Here is a 17,121-nt window from a genome sequence, read left to right as displayed (position 1 = left end):
TGAAAGAGTCTAGGGAAAAGCCTAGGCCTCCCAGAGAGGTGAGAGATCATTGCAATGGGGACCCTGTAACTTCCCGCACTTGCAGAACATAGGAACCCTCCTTTGTGAATACCATAGATGGGACGAGCAACAGTAATGAACTACCCTACCCTAGAGGTAGATATGCCTGGCCAAAGCCCCAGCCAAAGTTGTCCAGTTCAGAGTCTAGTTTGGAGGCAGAACTAGACATGACCGAAGTTTACTATCACAGAGAGGGGGAACACAAACCGACTGGCCACTGCCAAAGCCAGGGTGAGTGCCTGAGGCAAGGGACAAATGATTGTCCCTGTGGTCTTGATCCCAGAGGTAATAGCTCCCACCAAGCCATGAGCAGGCACAAGTTATGACCCATACATTCCTGGGAGCTTATGCAGTTTGGCTCTGCGAGGGACCCAATGCCCAGGGCCAATCCCTCTGGGAAAGTGCACTACCCACTTCAGACTGTAGCAGTTTCTTGCAGGCCTCAACTGCAGCAGGCACTCCCCAAACACCCCAGTTGTGGCTGCCATACCCCTCCCTCTCCCCAGCCTGACTTATTTTTTCATATTTTACAGTACTCTTTAGTTATATTGCATTTCCCCCATGTTTCTGATTTTGTATTGTTGTTAGTCTAGTTTTTAGTACTCATTTTCACTTGTGGATTTGTTTATTGGCTTGATTACTCTCTTCTTTTATGATTCCTATTTTTATCCTTTTTTTCCTTTTCTCTTTGCAAGTGTGTGAGATACACCAAAACACTACTGGACACAGCACTGCCCTTCAGAAGGACAAGATCCAGCCCCATCCACCAGAGCACAGGCACAAGCCCCCCTAACCAGGAAACCTTCACAAGGCACTGGTCCAACCCCACCCATGGGGGAAGATTCCATAAATAAGAGGAACTACAACCTTCCTGCCTGCAGAAAAGAGACCTGAAACACAGTGAATTAAAAAAATGAAAAGACAGAGATATATGCAGCAGATGAAGGAACATGCTAAAACCCCACAAAACCAAACAAATGAAGAGGAAATAAGAAGTCTGCCTGAAAAAGAATTAAGAGTAATGACAGCAAACATGATCCAAAAGCTTAGAAATGAAATGGAGGCACAGATAAAAAGAATGGAGCCATGCATTGAGAAAATACAAGAAAAGTTTAATGAGGACCTAGAAGAAATAAAAAATAGACAATCAATAATGACCAGCACAATAATTGAGATGAAAATACACTAGAGGGAACCAATAACAATAACAGATAAGCGAGCTGGAAGATAGAATGGTGTAAGTAACCATGCAAATGGAAATCTAAAGAAAGTGAGAATCACTGTACTCATATCAGATAAAAATAGATTTTAAAGACTGTTCCAAGAGACAAGGAAGGGCACTATATAGTGATCAAGGGATCAATCCAAGAAGATAGAGCAATTATAAATATGTATGTACCCAACATAGGAGCACCTCAACACATAAGACATAAATGCTAACAACTATTAAAGGAGAAATTGACAGTTGCACAATAATACTGGGGGATGTTAGCACCCCCATTCACACCAATGAGCAGATCATCTAGACAGAAAATGAATAAGGAAACACAGGCTTTAAATGATACATTGGACAGTTGGACCTAATTAATATCTACAGGGCAGTTCGTTAAAAAACAGTAGATTTCAATTTTTTCTCAAGTGCACATGAAGCAGTCTCCAGGATAGACCACATCTTGGGTCACAAGTCAAGCACGGGTAAATATAAAAAACTGAAAACATTTCAAGCATCTTTTCTGATCACAATGCTATAAGATTAGATGTAAACTATAGGGAAAACATACCTGTTAAAAGCACAAACACGTGGAGGCTGAACAATACACTTCTGAATAACAAAGAGGTCACTGAAAAAAATAAAAAAAGAAAAAAATACCAGTAACAAATGACAATGAAAACATGACAACTCAAAATTTGGGAGATGCAGTAAAAGCAGTGCTATGAGGGAATTTTATATCAATACAAGTCTACCTCAAGAAACAAGAGAAACATCAAACATGTTTGATCAAACATCAAACATCTAGAAAAAGAAGAACAACCCCCCCCCCAAATTAGTAAAAGGAAAGAAATCATAAAGATCAGAGCAGAAATAAATGAAAAGGAAACAATAGCAATGACCAATAAAACTAAAAGCTGGTTCTTTGGCAAGATAAACAAAATTGACAAACCATTAGTCAGACACATCAAGGAAAAAGGGAGAAGACTCAAATCAATAAAATTAGAAATGAAAAAAGAGAAGTTACAACAGAACACAGAAATACAAAGGATCATAAGAGATTACTATGAGCAACTATATGCCAATAAAATGGACAACCTGGAAGAAGTAGAAAAATTCTTAGAAAAATGTAACCTTTCAAAACTGAATAAGAAAGAAATAGAAAGTCTGAATAGACCAATCATAAGCATGGAAATCAAAACTGTAATCAAAAATCTTACAACAAACAAAAGCCCAGGGCCAGATGGCTTCACAGGTAAATTCTACCAAAAGTTTAGAGAAAAGATAGCACCTGTTCTGCTCAAAGTCTTTCAGAAAATTGCAGAAGAAGGAAAACTCTTAAACTCATTCTATGAGACCACCACCATGCTGATACCAAAACCAGACAGATACCACAAAAAGAAAATTACAGATCAATATCACTGATGAACACAGTTGCAAAAATCCTCAACAAAATTCTAGCAAACAGAAACCAACAGCATATTAAAAGGATCATGCATCATGATAAAGTGAAATTTATGGGGATGCAAGGATTGTTCAGTAATGCAAATCAATCAATGTGATATAGCAAATTGAAGGATAAAAACCATGAGATGATCATATGATCATCTCAATAGATGCAGAGAAAGCTTTTAACACAATTCAGCACTGATTTATGATGTTACGATGTTCAACACCTACTCCAGAAAGTAGGCATAGAAGGAACATACTTCAACATAATAAAGGCCATATACAACAAATCTACAGCAAACATTATTCTCAATGGTGAAAATCTGAAAGCATTTCCTCTAAGATCAGGAGCTAGACATGGCTTCCCACTCTCACCACTATTATTCAATGTAGTTTTGAAAGTACTATCAATGACAGAGAAGAAAAAGAAATAAAAAGAATCCAGATTGGAAAAGAAGTAAAACTCTCACTCTTTGCAGATGACATATTATACATAGAAAACCCTAAAGAGGCCATCAAAAAATTACTAGAGCTAATCAATGAATATAGTAAGGTCTCAGGATATAAAATTAATACATAGAAATCCCTTGCATTTCTACACACTAGCAATGAAAAATCAGAAAGAGAAATTAAGCAAACAAAAAAAAAATCCCATTCACTGTTTCAACACAAAGAATAAAATACTTAGGAATAAACCTATCTAAAATGATAAAAACCTGTATGCAGAAAACTATAAGAAACTGATGAAAGAAGTCAAAGATGAAACAAACAGATGGAGAGATATACTATGTTCTTGGATTGGAAGATCAATATTGTGAAAATGACTATATTACCCAAAGCAATCTGCAGATTCAATACAATCCCTATCAAATTATCAATGGTATTTTTCAAAGAATAAGAGCAAAAACTTCACAATTTGTATGGAAACACAAAAGACCCCGAATAGCCAAAGCAATCCTGAGAAAGAAAAACAGAGCTGGAGGAATCAACCTTCCTGACCTCATACTATGCTGCAAATCTACAAAGCTACAGTCATCGAGACAGTATTGTATTGGCACAAAACCGTTAATATAGACCAATAGAACAAGATAGAAAGACCAGAGGTAAACACACACCTTTGGGCACCTTAGGGCCTCCCAGCTGGTGCTAGAGATAGAAAGCCCACCTGCCAATGCAGGAGATGTGGGTTTGATCCCTGGGTTGGGAAGATCCCTTTGAAGAGGGCATGGCAATCCATTTCAGTATTCTTGCCTGGAGAATCCCATGAGTATAGGAGCCTGATGGGCTACAGTCCATAGGGTTACAAAGAGTCAGACATGACTGAAGTGACTTAGCACACACATGGGCACATTATCTTTGACAAAGGAGGCAAGTATATACAGTGGAGAAGAGATAACCTCTTCAATAAGTGGTGCTGGGAAAATTGGAAAGTTATACGTAAAAGAATGACAGTAGAATGTTTCCTAACACCATACATTAAAAATAAACTCAGAATGGATTAAAGACTTAAATGTAAGGCCAGAAACTGTAAAGCTCTTAGAGGAAAACATATGCAGTACACTCTCTGACATAAATCACAACAAGATCCTTTTTAGCCCACCTCTTAGAGTAATGGAAATAAAAACAAAAATTAACAAATGGGACCTAATTAAACTTTAAATCTTCTTCATAACAAAAGAAGCAATAAATAAGGTTAAAAGGCAACCCTCAGAATGGGAGAAAATAATTGCAAATGAAACAACTGACAAAGGATTAATCTCCAAAATGTATAAGCAGTTTATATTTGTTTTTCAATATCAGGAAAACAAACAGCCCAATCAAAAAAAAAAGGTAGGAAATCTAAAGTAAACATATGAAAAGATGCTTAACATTTCTCATGATTAGAGAAATACAAATCAAAACTACAATGAGGTATTACCTCACACCAATCAGATGGCCATCATCAAAAAAATCTACAAACAATAAATGCTGGGGAAGATGTGGCGAAATGGGAACCTTCTTGCACAGTTGGTGGGAATATAAATTGATACAGCTGCTATGGAGAATAGAAAGGACATTCCTTAAAAAAAAATAGGACTAGAACCACCATATGATCCAGCAATCCCACTACTTGGCATATACCCTGAGAAAACCGTAATTGAAAAAGACATATGTACCCCAAGGTTCATAGCAGCACTATTTACAATAGCTAGGACATGGAAGCAACTTAGATGTCCACCAATAGATGAATGGATAAAGAAAATGTGGTACATATATACAATGGAATATTGTGTGTGTGCTAAGTTGCTTCAGTTGTGTTTGACTCTTTGCCATCCTTATGGATTGTAGCCTGCTATGCTCCTCTGTCCATGGATTCTCCAGGTAAGAATAATGGAGTGGGTTGCTATGCCCTCCTCTACAGGATCTTCCCAACTCAGGGTTTGAACCCGCTCTTATGTCTCCTGCATTGTCAGGCAGATTCTTTACTTCTTGTGCCACCTGGGAAACCCACAATGGAATATTACTCTGCCATAAAAAAGAACAAATCTGAGTCAGTTCTACTGAGGTGGATGAGCCTAGAGCCTATACAGGCTGAAGTAACCTATACAGAGTGAAGTCCAAAAAACAAATAATGTATATGAATGCATATATATGGAATCTAGAAAAATGTTATTGATGAACCTATTTGCAGGGAAGGAATGAAGACTCAGATGTACAGAATTGACTTGTGGATGCAGTGGGGAAGGAGAGGGTGGGATGAATGGAGAAAGTAGCATCGACATATATACACTGCCATATGTAAAACAGATAGCTTGTGAGAAGTTGCTGTATAACAGAGAGCCCAGCCTAACACTCTGTGATGCTCTAGAGGGGTGGGAGTGGGGAAAGGAAGGGAGACTCAAAAGGGAGGTGATATATGTTTAATTATGGCTGATTTGCATTGTGGTACATCAGAAACCAACACAACATTGTAAAGCAATTTTCCCCAATTAAAAATACATTAAAAAAATAAGTGAAAGTCGCTCAGTCATGTCCACCCCTTTGCGACCCTATGGACTATACAGTCAGTGGAATTCTTCAGGCCAGAATACTGGAGTGGGTCGCCTTTCCCTTCTCCAGGGGATCTTCCCAACCCAGAGATTGAACCCAGGTCTCCTGAGTTGCAGGTGGATTCTTTACCAGCTGAGCCACAAGGGAAGCCTAAAATTAAGAATGAAAAAAAAAAAAAGGAAAGAAAAAGAAAAATGCTAAATCCCTTAAGTTGGGATATCTGTATTTTTTTTCTTAATTTACAATAATATTTTGATATTCAGACTACCTGCCTTTTGTTGCAAAACTTCTACATAACCTGGCCCCTCCCCTCCCCTCCTCAGAGCAGTTCTCTCAGGGTTGCTTGAGGTGCTGTCTCCTGGACTTGAAGTCTCAAACATTCCCACTGAATAAAATGTAACCCTAAACTTTAAGGTTGTGAATATTTTTAAGTTCACTCCTCTTTGCCTTCAAACAATGATTTATTAGCTTTAGAAACACCACTGTCATCACTCTCCTCTTCTCTCTCTCGCCATGCTTACTGACAGTCTTCAGTCAAAGCTCTAATCAGCTTTTGTATGCACCTCCTACAGGTAAAGGTAAAGTTTCAAAGGCAAGTGGTCTATTCAAATATGTTACTATAATTACTTTCTTCCACCATGAACTGGCCACCTGAGAGCAGAACCATAGTTTATTAAACACTAAATAATTCAACACAATATAGTTAACTATTTTTAATATAGGAATAATAAAAATGATGTATTCCTCTTACTGGCAAATCCTTGGTTTAATAAACATAAAGACAAAGGAGAGCACAATTCTGAGAGCTTGTATCTAGCATTTAATATTTTGTTTATATGAATGCACTTCTTTAGAAGTTTATCTTTCCTTGAAGTTCAGCTCCAGATTTAGAGTTAAGGGAAGTAAACTGAGATAGGTATTATGACTGGAAACTAGGTGACTTGCAATTTTACTTTTAGAAATGCTCTCTGTTCTAAACTAATTTTTAATATGATGCTTTATGAAGATTAAAATAAGAGTGGTGCTCAGGTAGATATGCCCCAAAGCAGAGCTGTGTAAACATTTCCCTGATGTTGGCTCCGGGAGCACTGACTTTATTCTAAACATTCAAGCTTGGCATCACTGAGGATAGCTGGAAAGGCTAGAAGTTCTCAGAATGTGGCTTCAGATTTCACTTCTCACTTATCTCAAAATGAAATCAAACATTGCAGAACATGCTCTCACAAATAGACCTTTTAACATTTTGAATTAAAAGCATACAACCTGAGGCTAGAAACTGGTTTTGAAATATTTGTCTCAGAAAAATTATTTGCTTATTTTCAGTTAAAATCTAGAAACAGTTTAAAGTGGAAAAAGTTTAAACTCCATTAGAAGAATCAGAGTTTTCTATGTAATTAATTGTTAATCTTTACTGTTACATTAATGAAATCATTTCCCTAAAGTATAAGGAAGTATAAGGACTTCGATCCAATGGATGCCAAGAGTAGACCTGTATAGATCCAAAATAAAAAATAAACACAGTTATCATTTAATACATCAGTCCCTTTCAAACGTCTCATTTTCATTTGCAGTATCACAAATAGAATACTCATAGTTTTTTAAAAAATCTGCCTATAAAGCGATCACAGTGTAATCAGCCTGGTAGTTCAGAAATTGCTATCAATGTTACAATAGTTTTTTCAACATTTAATCATGCTTTTGAACTTTACACAGATGACTTCAAATTGTTTTAAAAATGAAAACCTTTATTTTATTTTTTTGTTGTTGTTGTTTGTTTAAAAGAAAAATTCAGGAGGCAAATGGTGTAGACATACAATACAAATGACCTTTTGGAAAGTTTTAGCTCAAATGGAGGAAATAGTAAAATGAGTGGAGGTTGGTGGAGAAAGTGGGATCAAAATAAGATTTTACTTTTTCTTTTGAAGATGAGAGAAGTAACACACGCTTGCATGATGTTGGAAATACTTCAATAGAGGGAGAAAATTTGGGGAAACAGAAAATAGCAGGAAGATTGCTGGTGAATACACCTAGTACACACATGGAGCAATGAAACTTAGATGAAAACACTGGTAGTTCAGTGAAGGCAAAGCTTATGGGACAATGCTGGTCAGTGGAAGATATGAAAAAGGAATCTGGAGATTCTTTTCTGATGGCTTCGGTTTTGTCAGTAACAGAGAATGAAGGTTCCTGACTGAGAGTGATAAAGAAGAGAAGTTTGAAGAAAGGGAGTAGGGAGGGTCCTCAAGGGAGCAGCAGAGGGAATACCTCCAGCTTTCTCTCCTGTGGTGTCCACGGGCACATGGTTTCCTGTTTTCCATCAGCCATATTCAAATGCTTTGCTGTAGGTGTGTAATGGGTGGAGAGTTGGATTAACTGCTGTTGTGATTTGCAAAGCGAGAGAAAGAGAGTTGAGGATGATTTCATGGGAGTGATTAATGATAGTGGAATTTAAGCTGAATAAGGAGATTTAAGAAGGAAATGAAGAAGATGAAAGTTCGTGAAAAAAGGTAGGATCATGGGATTAGACACTGCAGCAGGTTTTTAAATCAGAGAATTACTGAGAATGTGCGGAAAGAAAAGGAAAGGAGATGGTGGTAAAAAGAGTTGAGTGAGGGGAACTGAGATCACAGGAGGGCTGTGTTTATTAGCGTTGACAAGGCCAGGGTGGTTGAGACATGGGAAGGGGAGAGCTACAGAGGAGAGAAATTTAGGAACTGAGAGCCCAGGGACTTGGAAGAATCTATGTGTAAGCTGATAGCCAAGAACTCAGACGAGATACAGAATCAGGAGCAAATATTTGAGATAGGTGCACTTGAGAAACCATTTCTACAGATGACAGCCTCAGTGAGGAATGAGATTAAAAAGTGCAGGGTTGTCCACAGAAGGGAGGAGGTTTGATCTGAAAGCCACATCAGGAGCAAGTAGAATACCTGTTCCAGCTCCAAAAGGATGATGGTTAGGGGGCTGCAATGGGTAAACATAACACAAGCTGTCATGCTTGGAGAGGGCAATAAGGACATGGTTTCTCAAGGGATAACACTGAAGAGCAAAAATAAAGTTATGAACTTTAATGAAACTGTTAACTCATTAATTTTGACAAGGTTCATAGCATGTAGCACAGTGCATTGTGCTTAGTAGGAAGTCTTTGTTGAATGTTTTACCTTTGTCTTTAATTTTTGTAATTTTGATCCCTATGCATCTTGTGTCTTGGTGTGTTCCTCCTAGGGTTTATCCTCCCTGGACCCTCTGTGCTTCCTGGACTTAGTTAGCTATTTCCTCCCTCTCCCCATGTTAGGGAAGTTTTCAGCTATTATCTCTTCAAATATTTTCTCAGGTCCTTTATCTTGCTCATCCTGGTGGTGCAGAAGTTAAAGCATCTGCCTGCAATGTGGGAGACCTGGGTCTGATCCCTGGGTTGGGAAGATCCCCTGGAGAAGGAAATGGCAACCCACTCCAGTATTCTTGCCTTGAGAATCCCATGGACGGAGGAGCTTGGTGGGCTACAGTCCATGGGTCGCAAAGAGTCGGACATGACTGAGCGACTTCACTTCACTTCACTTCCTTCTGGCACCCTTATAATGTGAATGTTGGTGCATTTAATGTTGTCCCAGAAGTCTCTTAGACTGTTTTCATTTCCTTTCATTCTTTTTTCTATACTCTGTTTTGAGGCAGTGATTTCCACCATTCTGTCCTCCAGGTTATTTATCTGTTCCTCCACCTCAGTTATTCTGCTACTGATTCCTTCCAGTGTATTATTCCTCTCTGTTTGTTTGTTCTTTAGTTCTTGAGGGTCTTGGTAAACATTTTTTGCATTTCTCCATTGTTTTCCTGAGATCCGGAATCATCTTCACTGCTATTATTCTGAATTCTTTTTCTGGAAGATTGCCTATCTCCGCTTCATTTAGTTGTTTCTCCGTGATTTTAGGAACCTGGAATGTTAGGTCCATCAATCAAGGCAAATTGGAAGTGGTCAAACAGGAAATGGCAAGAGTGACATTTTAAGAATGTTGACATTTTAGGAATCCGCGAACTAAAATGGACTGGAATGGGTGAATTTAACTCTGATGACCATTATATCTACTACTGTGGGCAAGAATTCCTTAGAAGAAATGGAGTAGCCATCATAATCAGCAAAAGAGTCCAAAATGCAGTATTTGGATGCAGTCTCAAAAACCACAGAATGATCTCTGTTTGTTTCCAAGGCAAACCTTTCAATATCACGGTAATCCAAGTCTATGCCCTGACCAGTAATGCTGAAGAAGCTGAAGTTGAACGGTTCTGTGAAGACCTACAAGACCTTTTAGAACTAACACCCCCAAAAGATGTCCTTTTCATTATAGGGGACTGGAATGCAAAAGTAGGAAGTCAAGAAACACCTGGAGTAACAGGCAAATTTGGCCTTGGAGTACAGAATGAAGCAGGGCAAAGGCTAATAGAGTTTTGCCAAGGGAATGCACTGGTCATAGCAAACACCCTCTTCCAACAGCACATGAGAAGACTCTACACATGGACTTCACCAGATAGTCAACACCGAAATCAGATTGATTATAGTCTTTGCAGCCAAAGATGGAGAAGCTCTATACAGTCAGCAAAAACAAGACAAGGAGCTGACTGTGGCTCAGATCATGAACTCCTTATTGCCAAATTCAGACTTAAATTGAAGAAAGTAGGGAAAACCACTAGACCATTCAGGTATGACCTAAATCAAATCCCTTATGGTTATACAATGGAAGTAAGAAATAGATTCAAGGGACTAGATTGGATAGACAGAGTACCTGATGAACTATGCATGGAGGTTCTTGACATTGTACAGGAGACAGGGATCAAGATCATCCCCAAGAAAAACAAATGCAAAAAAGCAAAATGGCTGTCTGAGGAGGCCTTACAAATAGCTGTGAAAAGATTTTCATTCCAATCCCACAGAAAGGCAACACCAAAGAATGATCAAACTACCACAAAATGGCACTCATCTCACACGCTAGTGAAGTGATGTTCAAAATTCTCCAAGCCAGGCTTCAGCAATATGTGAACTGTGAACTTCCAGATGTTCAAGTTGGTTTTAGAAAAGGCAGAGGAACCAGAGATCAAATTGCCAACATCTGCTGGATCATCAAAAAAGCAAGAGAGTTCCAGAAAAACATCTGTTTCTGCTTTATTGACTATGCCAAAGCCTTTGACTGTGTGGATCACAATAAACTGTGGAAAATTCTGAAAGCGATGGGAATCCCAGACCACCTGACCTACCTCTTGAGAAATCTGGTCAGGAAGCATCAGTTAGATATGTACATGGAACAACAGACTGGTGGCAAATAGGAAAAGCAGTACATCAAGGCTGTATATTGTCACCCTGCTTATTTAACTTCTATGCAGAGTATATCATGAGAAAAGCTGGGCTGGAAGAAACACAAGCTGGAATCAAGATCGCGGGGAGAAATATCAATAACCTTAGATATGCAGATGACACCACCCTTATGGCAGAAAGTGAAGAGGAACTAAAAAGCCTCTTGATGAAAGTGAAAGAGGAGAGTGAACAAGTTGGCTTAAAGTTCAACATTCAGAAAACGAAGATCATGGCATCTGGTCCCATCACTTCATGGGAAATAGATGGGGAAACAGTAGAAACAGTGTCAGACTTTATTTTTCTGGGCTCCAAAATCACTGCAGATAGTGATTGCAGCCATGAAATTAAAAGATGCTTACTCCTTGGAAGGAAAGTTATACCCAACCTAGACAGCATATTCAAAAGCAGAGACATTACTTTGTCAACAAAGGTCCGTCTAGTGAAGGCTATGGTTTTTCCAGTGGACATGTATGGATGTGAGACTTAGATTATAAAGAAAGCTGAGTGCCAAAGAATTGATGGTTTTGGACTGTGGTGTTGGAGAAGACTCTTGAGAGTCCCTTGGACTGCAAGGAGATCCAACCAGTCCATCCTAAAGGAAATCAGTCCTGGGTGTTCATTGGAAAGACTGATGCTGAAGCTGAAACTCCAATTCTTTGGCCACCTGATGTGAAGGTCTGACTCATTTGAAAAGACTTTGATGCTGGGAGGGGTTGGGGGCAGAAGGAGAAGGGGACAACAGAGGATGAGATGGTTGGATGGCATCAGTGACTCAATGGACATGGGTTTAGGTGGAGTCTGGGAGTTGGTGATGGACAGGGAGGCCTGGTGTGCTGCGATGGGGTCGCCTAGAGTTGGACACGACTGAGCGACTGAACTGAACTGAACTGAATAGAGGGATCAGAGTGTCCATTTTATTGCTTCCATACAAGTTGCTAAGCTATTTTAAATAGCTTTTTAAAATATTTTCAATAGGAACAGATGTGTCACTTAGAAAGAGAATTTTACTATTAATCAGTTTGCCTTTATAATCTATTTTCTACACTAGATTTGCATGCAAACATCATACCAGGAAACCCTAGAAAATACTAAAGCTAATTAATTGCCAAGTCTTTGGGGAGGTGATATCTAAGCTTAGAAATGACAGTGATATCAAAAGAAAAGGACAGATTGGACTCTTTAAAAATTGAAAAATTTTGTCTGTCATAAATCCTGTAGTCTAACATATCGTAAAGCAAAAAGAAAACAAAAGAATGATAAAAATCATACAATGAATAGTTAATTTACTCAAAATATAAAAATGGAGAAGAAAAAACTTAAATATGAACAGTCATGTTTGAACATTCATTAATGATACATAAAACTATTAAAAAACATTATTTGCTAGTACCATACTAGTCAAAAAAGACATACATATTAAAGCATTAATGTGGAAGCATTTTCACCAATTAAATTAGCCAGGCATATAGAATAAAAAAATAGCCAATGCTAATCATTAGCGATAGCTATATTTTCTTTAATGGTAAGTAGTTGCTATAGCACTGGTTAGAAATCAACATTATAATATTAAGAGCAATAAAAAAGACATACTTGACATAGCAATATCATTTCTGGAAATCTGTCCTAGGAAAATAATTACAAATAAGGAAAGTTAGATCCACAAAATGCTCATTTTGCATCCTTGACCTACTGTAAAGTATACATGTGAGCATGCACTTATGTTTATATGTATGGAGATGTGTGTCTGTGTGCACAAAAAAGACAGTGTGTCAGAGAAAAAGAAGAGGGATAAATGAAAGGTATTCAAAAGATTAATTTGCTCTTTACCATCAATGGGCTAAATGAGGTAAAATATATATTCTATGAAAAAATCTATATGATTTGTTATATTTAAGTGCAAATAAGGAACTATAATTTAAGTGTTTTGCCAGAATACAAAATAATATATTAAAATTGGAAATCCCAAATGTCAGATTCCTTACTTGGATCATTATGTAAATTATGATGAAGCGCAGAATAGAAATGCAACTTTTAAGTATTATAAGTAACATATTTGTGAATGAAATATTAACAAATTGATAAGATAAAAGGCTTATATGGATAGTATAGTGAATTTATATTTTGTAGAATAAGAACCAATGGAATCAAGGGGATTAATAAGTTTTTTATTTTTTATTTATTTTAAAAATTAAATAACATATGTTGTCTTTTTTCTGTGCTGGGTCTTCGTTGCTGCCTGTGGGCTTTCCCAGCACAGTCTGCTGTCAGTTTGTGCATGGGCTTCCCACTGCAGTGGCTTCTCTTATTGCAGAGCACAGTCTTCCATAGTTGTGGCATGTGGGCTCCGTGGTGGTGGCGTGGGCCTAGTTGCCCTGCAGTACGTGGGATCTTTCCAGACCAGGGATGTAACAGGTGTCCCCTGCATTGCAAGGCGGATTCTTAATCACTGGACCACCAGTTGAGAGGCACTAATCAGTTTTTCAAATGGTACCAGAAGGCAGAGGCTGTCAGTATTTGTTTTAAGTGTTTGTATATTAAGGACTAAAAAATGTGACCAAATCCAGATTTGGTAAAACAGATTAGAATGAAAGATATATAAAGCTCCATTGGTTGGAGTGTGGTGAAACTAGGACTCTTCTGCTGGTAACAGTAACTTTGGGAGCAATCTGCCAAAACTATATTAAAATCTACATACTCTTCAATGTAACAAGTTCAGTTTTAGAAATTCATTCTAATGTTATATGCCAACCAATGTATAGAATTTATGTATAAGGATACTGTTTTTTGGTGCATTGTGAATAGTTTAATTTCAAAATCTGGTGCATCTATTACCTTAATTATTTTGCATTATTTTAAAAATTCATAGAACCGTAGACAATTGTGTATCCATGTGTATGTTGGTGGGTTTTATTTTTTTCATTTTATAGCTTTATTGATAAACAGTTCATGTACCATGCATGTGTGCTCAGTCCATAAATCCACTTATTTAAAGTTTACAGTTCTGTGCGTTTTGGTATATTTACACAGTTGTTCATCCATCACCATGGTCTAATTTTAAAACATTTCCAGCACTCACCTAAAATATCTTGTACACATTAACTGTCTTTCCCCAGGTCCCCAACATCCCTCCCCAAGGCCAGAGCCCAAGGAATCACCAAATTCTTTCTATCTCTGTGGATTCACCTATTCTGATTACTTCATATAATTGAAATCATAGACTACATGGCCCTTTATCACTGGCTTCTTTCATTTAGCATAATATTTCCAAGATTTATTCATGTACATGACTTCATTCTTTTTTATTGATACATAGTACTCATTATATGGGCTTCCCTGGTGGGTCAGACAGTAAAGAATCCACCTGCAATGCAGGAAACATGGGTTGGATCCCTGGATTGGGAAGATCCCCTGGAGGAGGGCATGGTAACCCATTCCAGTATTCTTGCCTGGAGAATCCCCATGGACAGAGGAGCCTGGAGAGCTACAGTCCATGGGATCACAAAGAGCTGGACACGACTAAGTGAGTAAGCACAGCACAGCACATTCATTATACAGGTATACTGTATTCTGTTTATTAGTTTTGCTGAATTTTAGCATGCAGTGATAGTCACTCAGTCATGTCCGACTCTTTGCAACCCCATGGACTGTAGCCTGCCAGTCTCCTCTGTTCATGGTATTCTCCAGGCAAGAATACTGGAGTGGGTTGCCATTTCCTTCTCCATTTAGCATGTAACAGCATACATAAAAGGTTGTTTTCTGCTAATTTAAACAAGATCATTTTTATCTATCCTACTTACATGTGAAAAGAGCATATTTTAGAAAAATGCTTTAAAATAAACAGTTCCCAGAATTTTCTAAAGCTGTGAGCTCTTATGAAATCAATGAGAATAATTCATGATGACTGGGAAGAAGAAAAAACTAAGGGATATGTTGGTAAGAAAAAGAAACAAAGAAATTATTTGCCCTTATATTCTGTGAAATTTTCTTTTAAATTAATTCTGGGGTTTATTGTGTTAGAAGTTTACATTTTAATGAAACTATGGAGCTTTCCTGTCTACATTATTTCTTTAAGATAACAAAGGAAAAATTGAACATAAATGACATTTTCCTAGTAATCCCTAAATGTCTTGGGACACATTTTAATTTCCTTCACTGTGGCTAACAAGTAAATTTCTAGTCTCCTCCCTGGCTTGCATTTTAGAAGAGAGTTTTATGAACAGTGTAAAAGTCAAATTATAGTGGAGCTTATGTGCAAAATGTAAGGAACATTCATTTCAAAAGGAATCATGTACTTGAATATATTCCTCTTTCAAGTCTCATTTAATTTTGGTAATCTAGTGAATAAATCTAGAGTATACCATGTTATCGACAACTAATTTTCAGTTGGAAACAATGTACTGCATTGTACTTATATTTAGGTAGTAGTATCTGAAGTTCTGCACCCAGTGGGGAGAGTTTTTCCCACATCACCAAGCAATCCTCTGACTCCAGTCTCACAGGAGTCCCCCCATCCCTCTTCAGATGCCAATCACAAGCCCAGGTTGTCACCTGTGCTTCTGACCAGCTGGCTATAGATTGGAGATTTGATTTACTAAAACAGCTCACAGAACTCAGAGAAACATTTTACTTCCAAAATGACTGATTTCCTATTAAAAAAAAAAAATATGACTCAGGAACACCTGGGTGGAAGAGATGCACAGGGCAGGTATGGGGAAAAGGTGTGGAGTGTCTTGCCCCCTCTCCTAGCACACTATCCTTCCCAAATCAGCATGTGCTCACCTGCCTCACACTTTTTGGGTTTTAATGAAGACTTTATTACAAAGGGAAATTGATTAAGTTATTGTCCATTGGCAATTAATTTGATCTGTAGCTCCTCTCCCAGCCCTGAAGTCAGGGGATGGGACTGAAAGTTTCAATTCTCTGATCATATGGTTGGTGTTCTTGGTAACCAGCCCCCATCCATAGGTGAGGTCCAGACCACCCCATTAACATAGCAAGACACTTTTGTCAACTTCACCACTTAGTAAAAATTCCAATGGTTTTAGGCGTTCTGTTTCAGAATCAAAAAGACAATATATTTCTTATTATAAATGACATTATTACAGTACTTCATTTTAAAAGTCTCTCATAATAGTTCTACTAGGTTTACTTTTCAATGAGAATATATCAGAGCAATACCAAGAAATGTAAAAACCATTCTACAAATTAATTCATAATCAGAGTATTAATCTATCATAGGTTAATAAATAAGATAAAAGAGAAACAAATAATTATGAAAGATAAAGGAAACAATGCGGATGAATAATTTGTAGTCAAAAGTGTCCAGAACCACAGAACACTTACTTTTAAAAAATTTTAAAACATCATCATCATCAACAACAAAACTATCAGGTCATGGACCATGTTTATAGACCTGCTCAGTATTTGCCAGTCCTTAAATGCTGTGTCTAATGTGGTAGAATTTATAATATTCTTCCTTTATGACACACACTACTTCATATGCATTGGAAAATCTCTTCATATGGCTTCCTCTTCCTATAATATATGTCTTTGACCAACCTAGACAGAATATTAAAAAGCAGAGACATTACTTTGTCGACAAAGGTCCATCTAGTCAAGGCTATGGTTTTTCCAGTGGTCATGTATAGATGTGAGAGTTAGACTATAAAGAAAGCTGAGTGCTGAAGAATTGATGGTTTTGAACTGTGGTGTTGGAGGGTCTTGAGAGTCTCTTGGACTGCAAGGAGATCCAACCAGTCCATCCTAAAGGAGATCAATCCTGGGTGTTCATTGGTAGGACTGATTTTGAAGCTGAAACTCCAAACCTTTGGTCACCTGATGCGAAGGTCATTTGAAAAGACCTTGATGCTGGGAAAGACTGAGGGCAGGAGGAGAAGGGGACAACAGAGGATGAGATGGTTGGATGGCATCACCGACTCAATGGACATGGGTTTGGGTGAACTCCGGGAGTTGGTGATGGATAGGGAGGCCTGGCGTGCTGTGGCTCATGGGGTCGCAAAGAGTCGGACAC

The sequence above is a fragment of the Capricornis sumatraensis genome, chromosome 17 (assembly GCF_032405125.1).
Source record: "Capricornis sumatraensis isolate serow.1 chromosome 17, serow.2, whole genome shotgun sequence".
Lineage (NCBI taxonomy): Eukaryota > Metazoa > Chordata > Mammalia > Artiodactyla > Bovidae > Capricornis > Capricornis sumatraensis.
The sequence above is the reverse complement of the archived record's forward strand: the minus strand, read 5'-3'. Positions refer to the sequence as shown.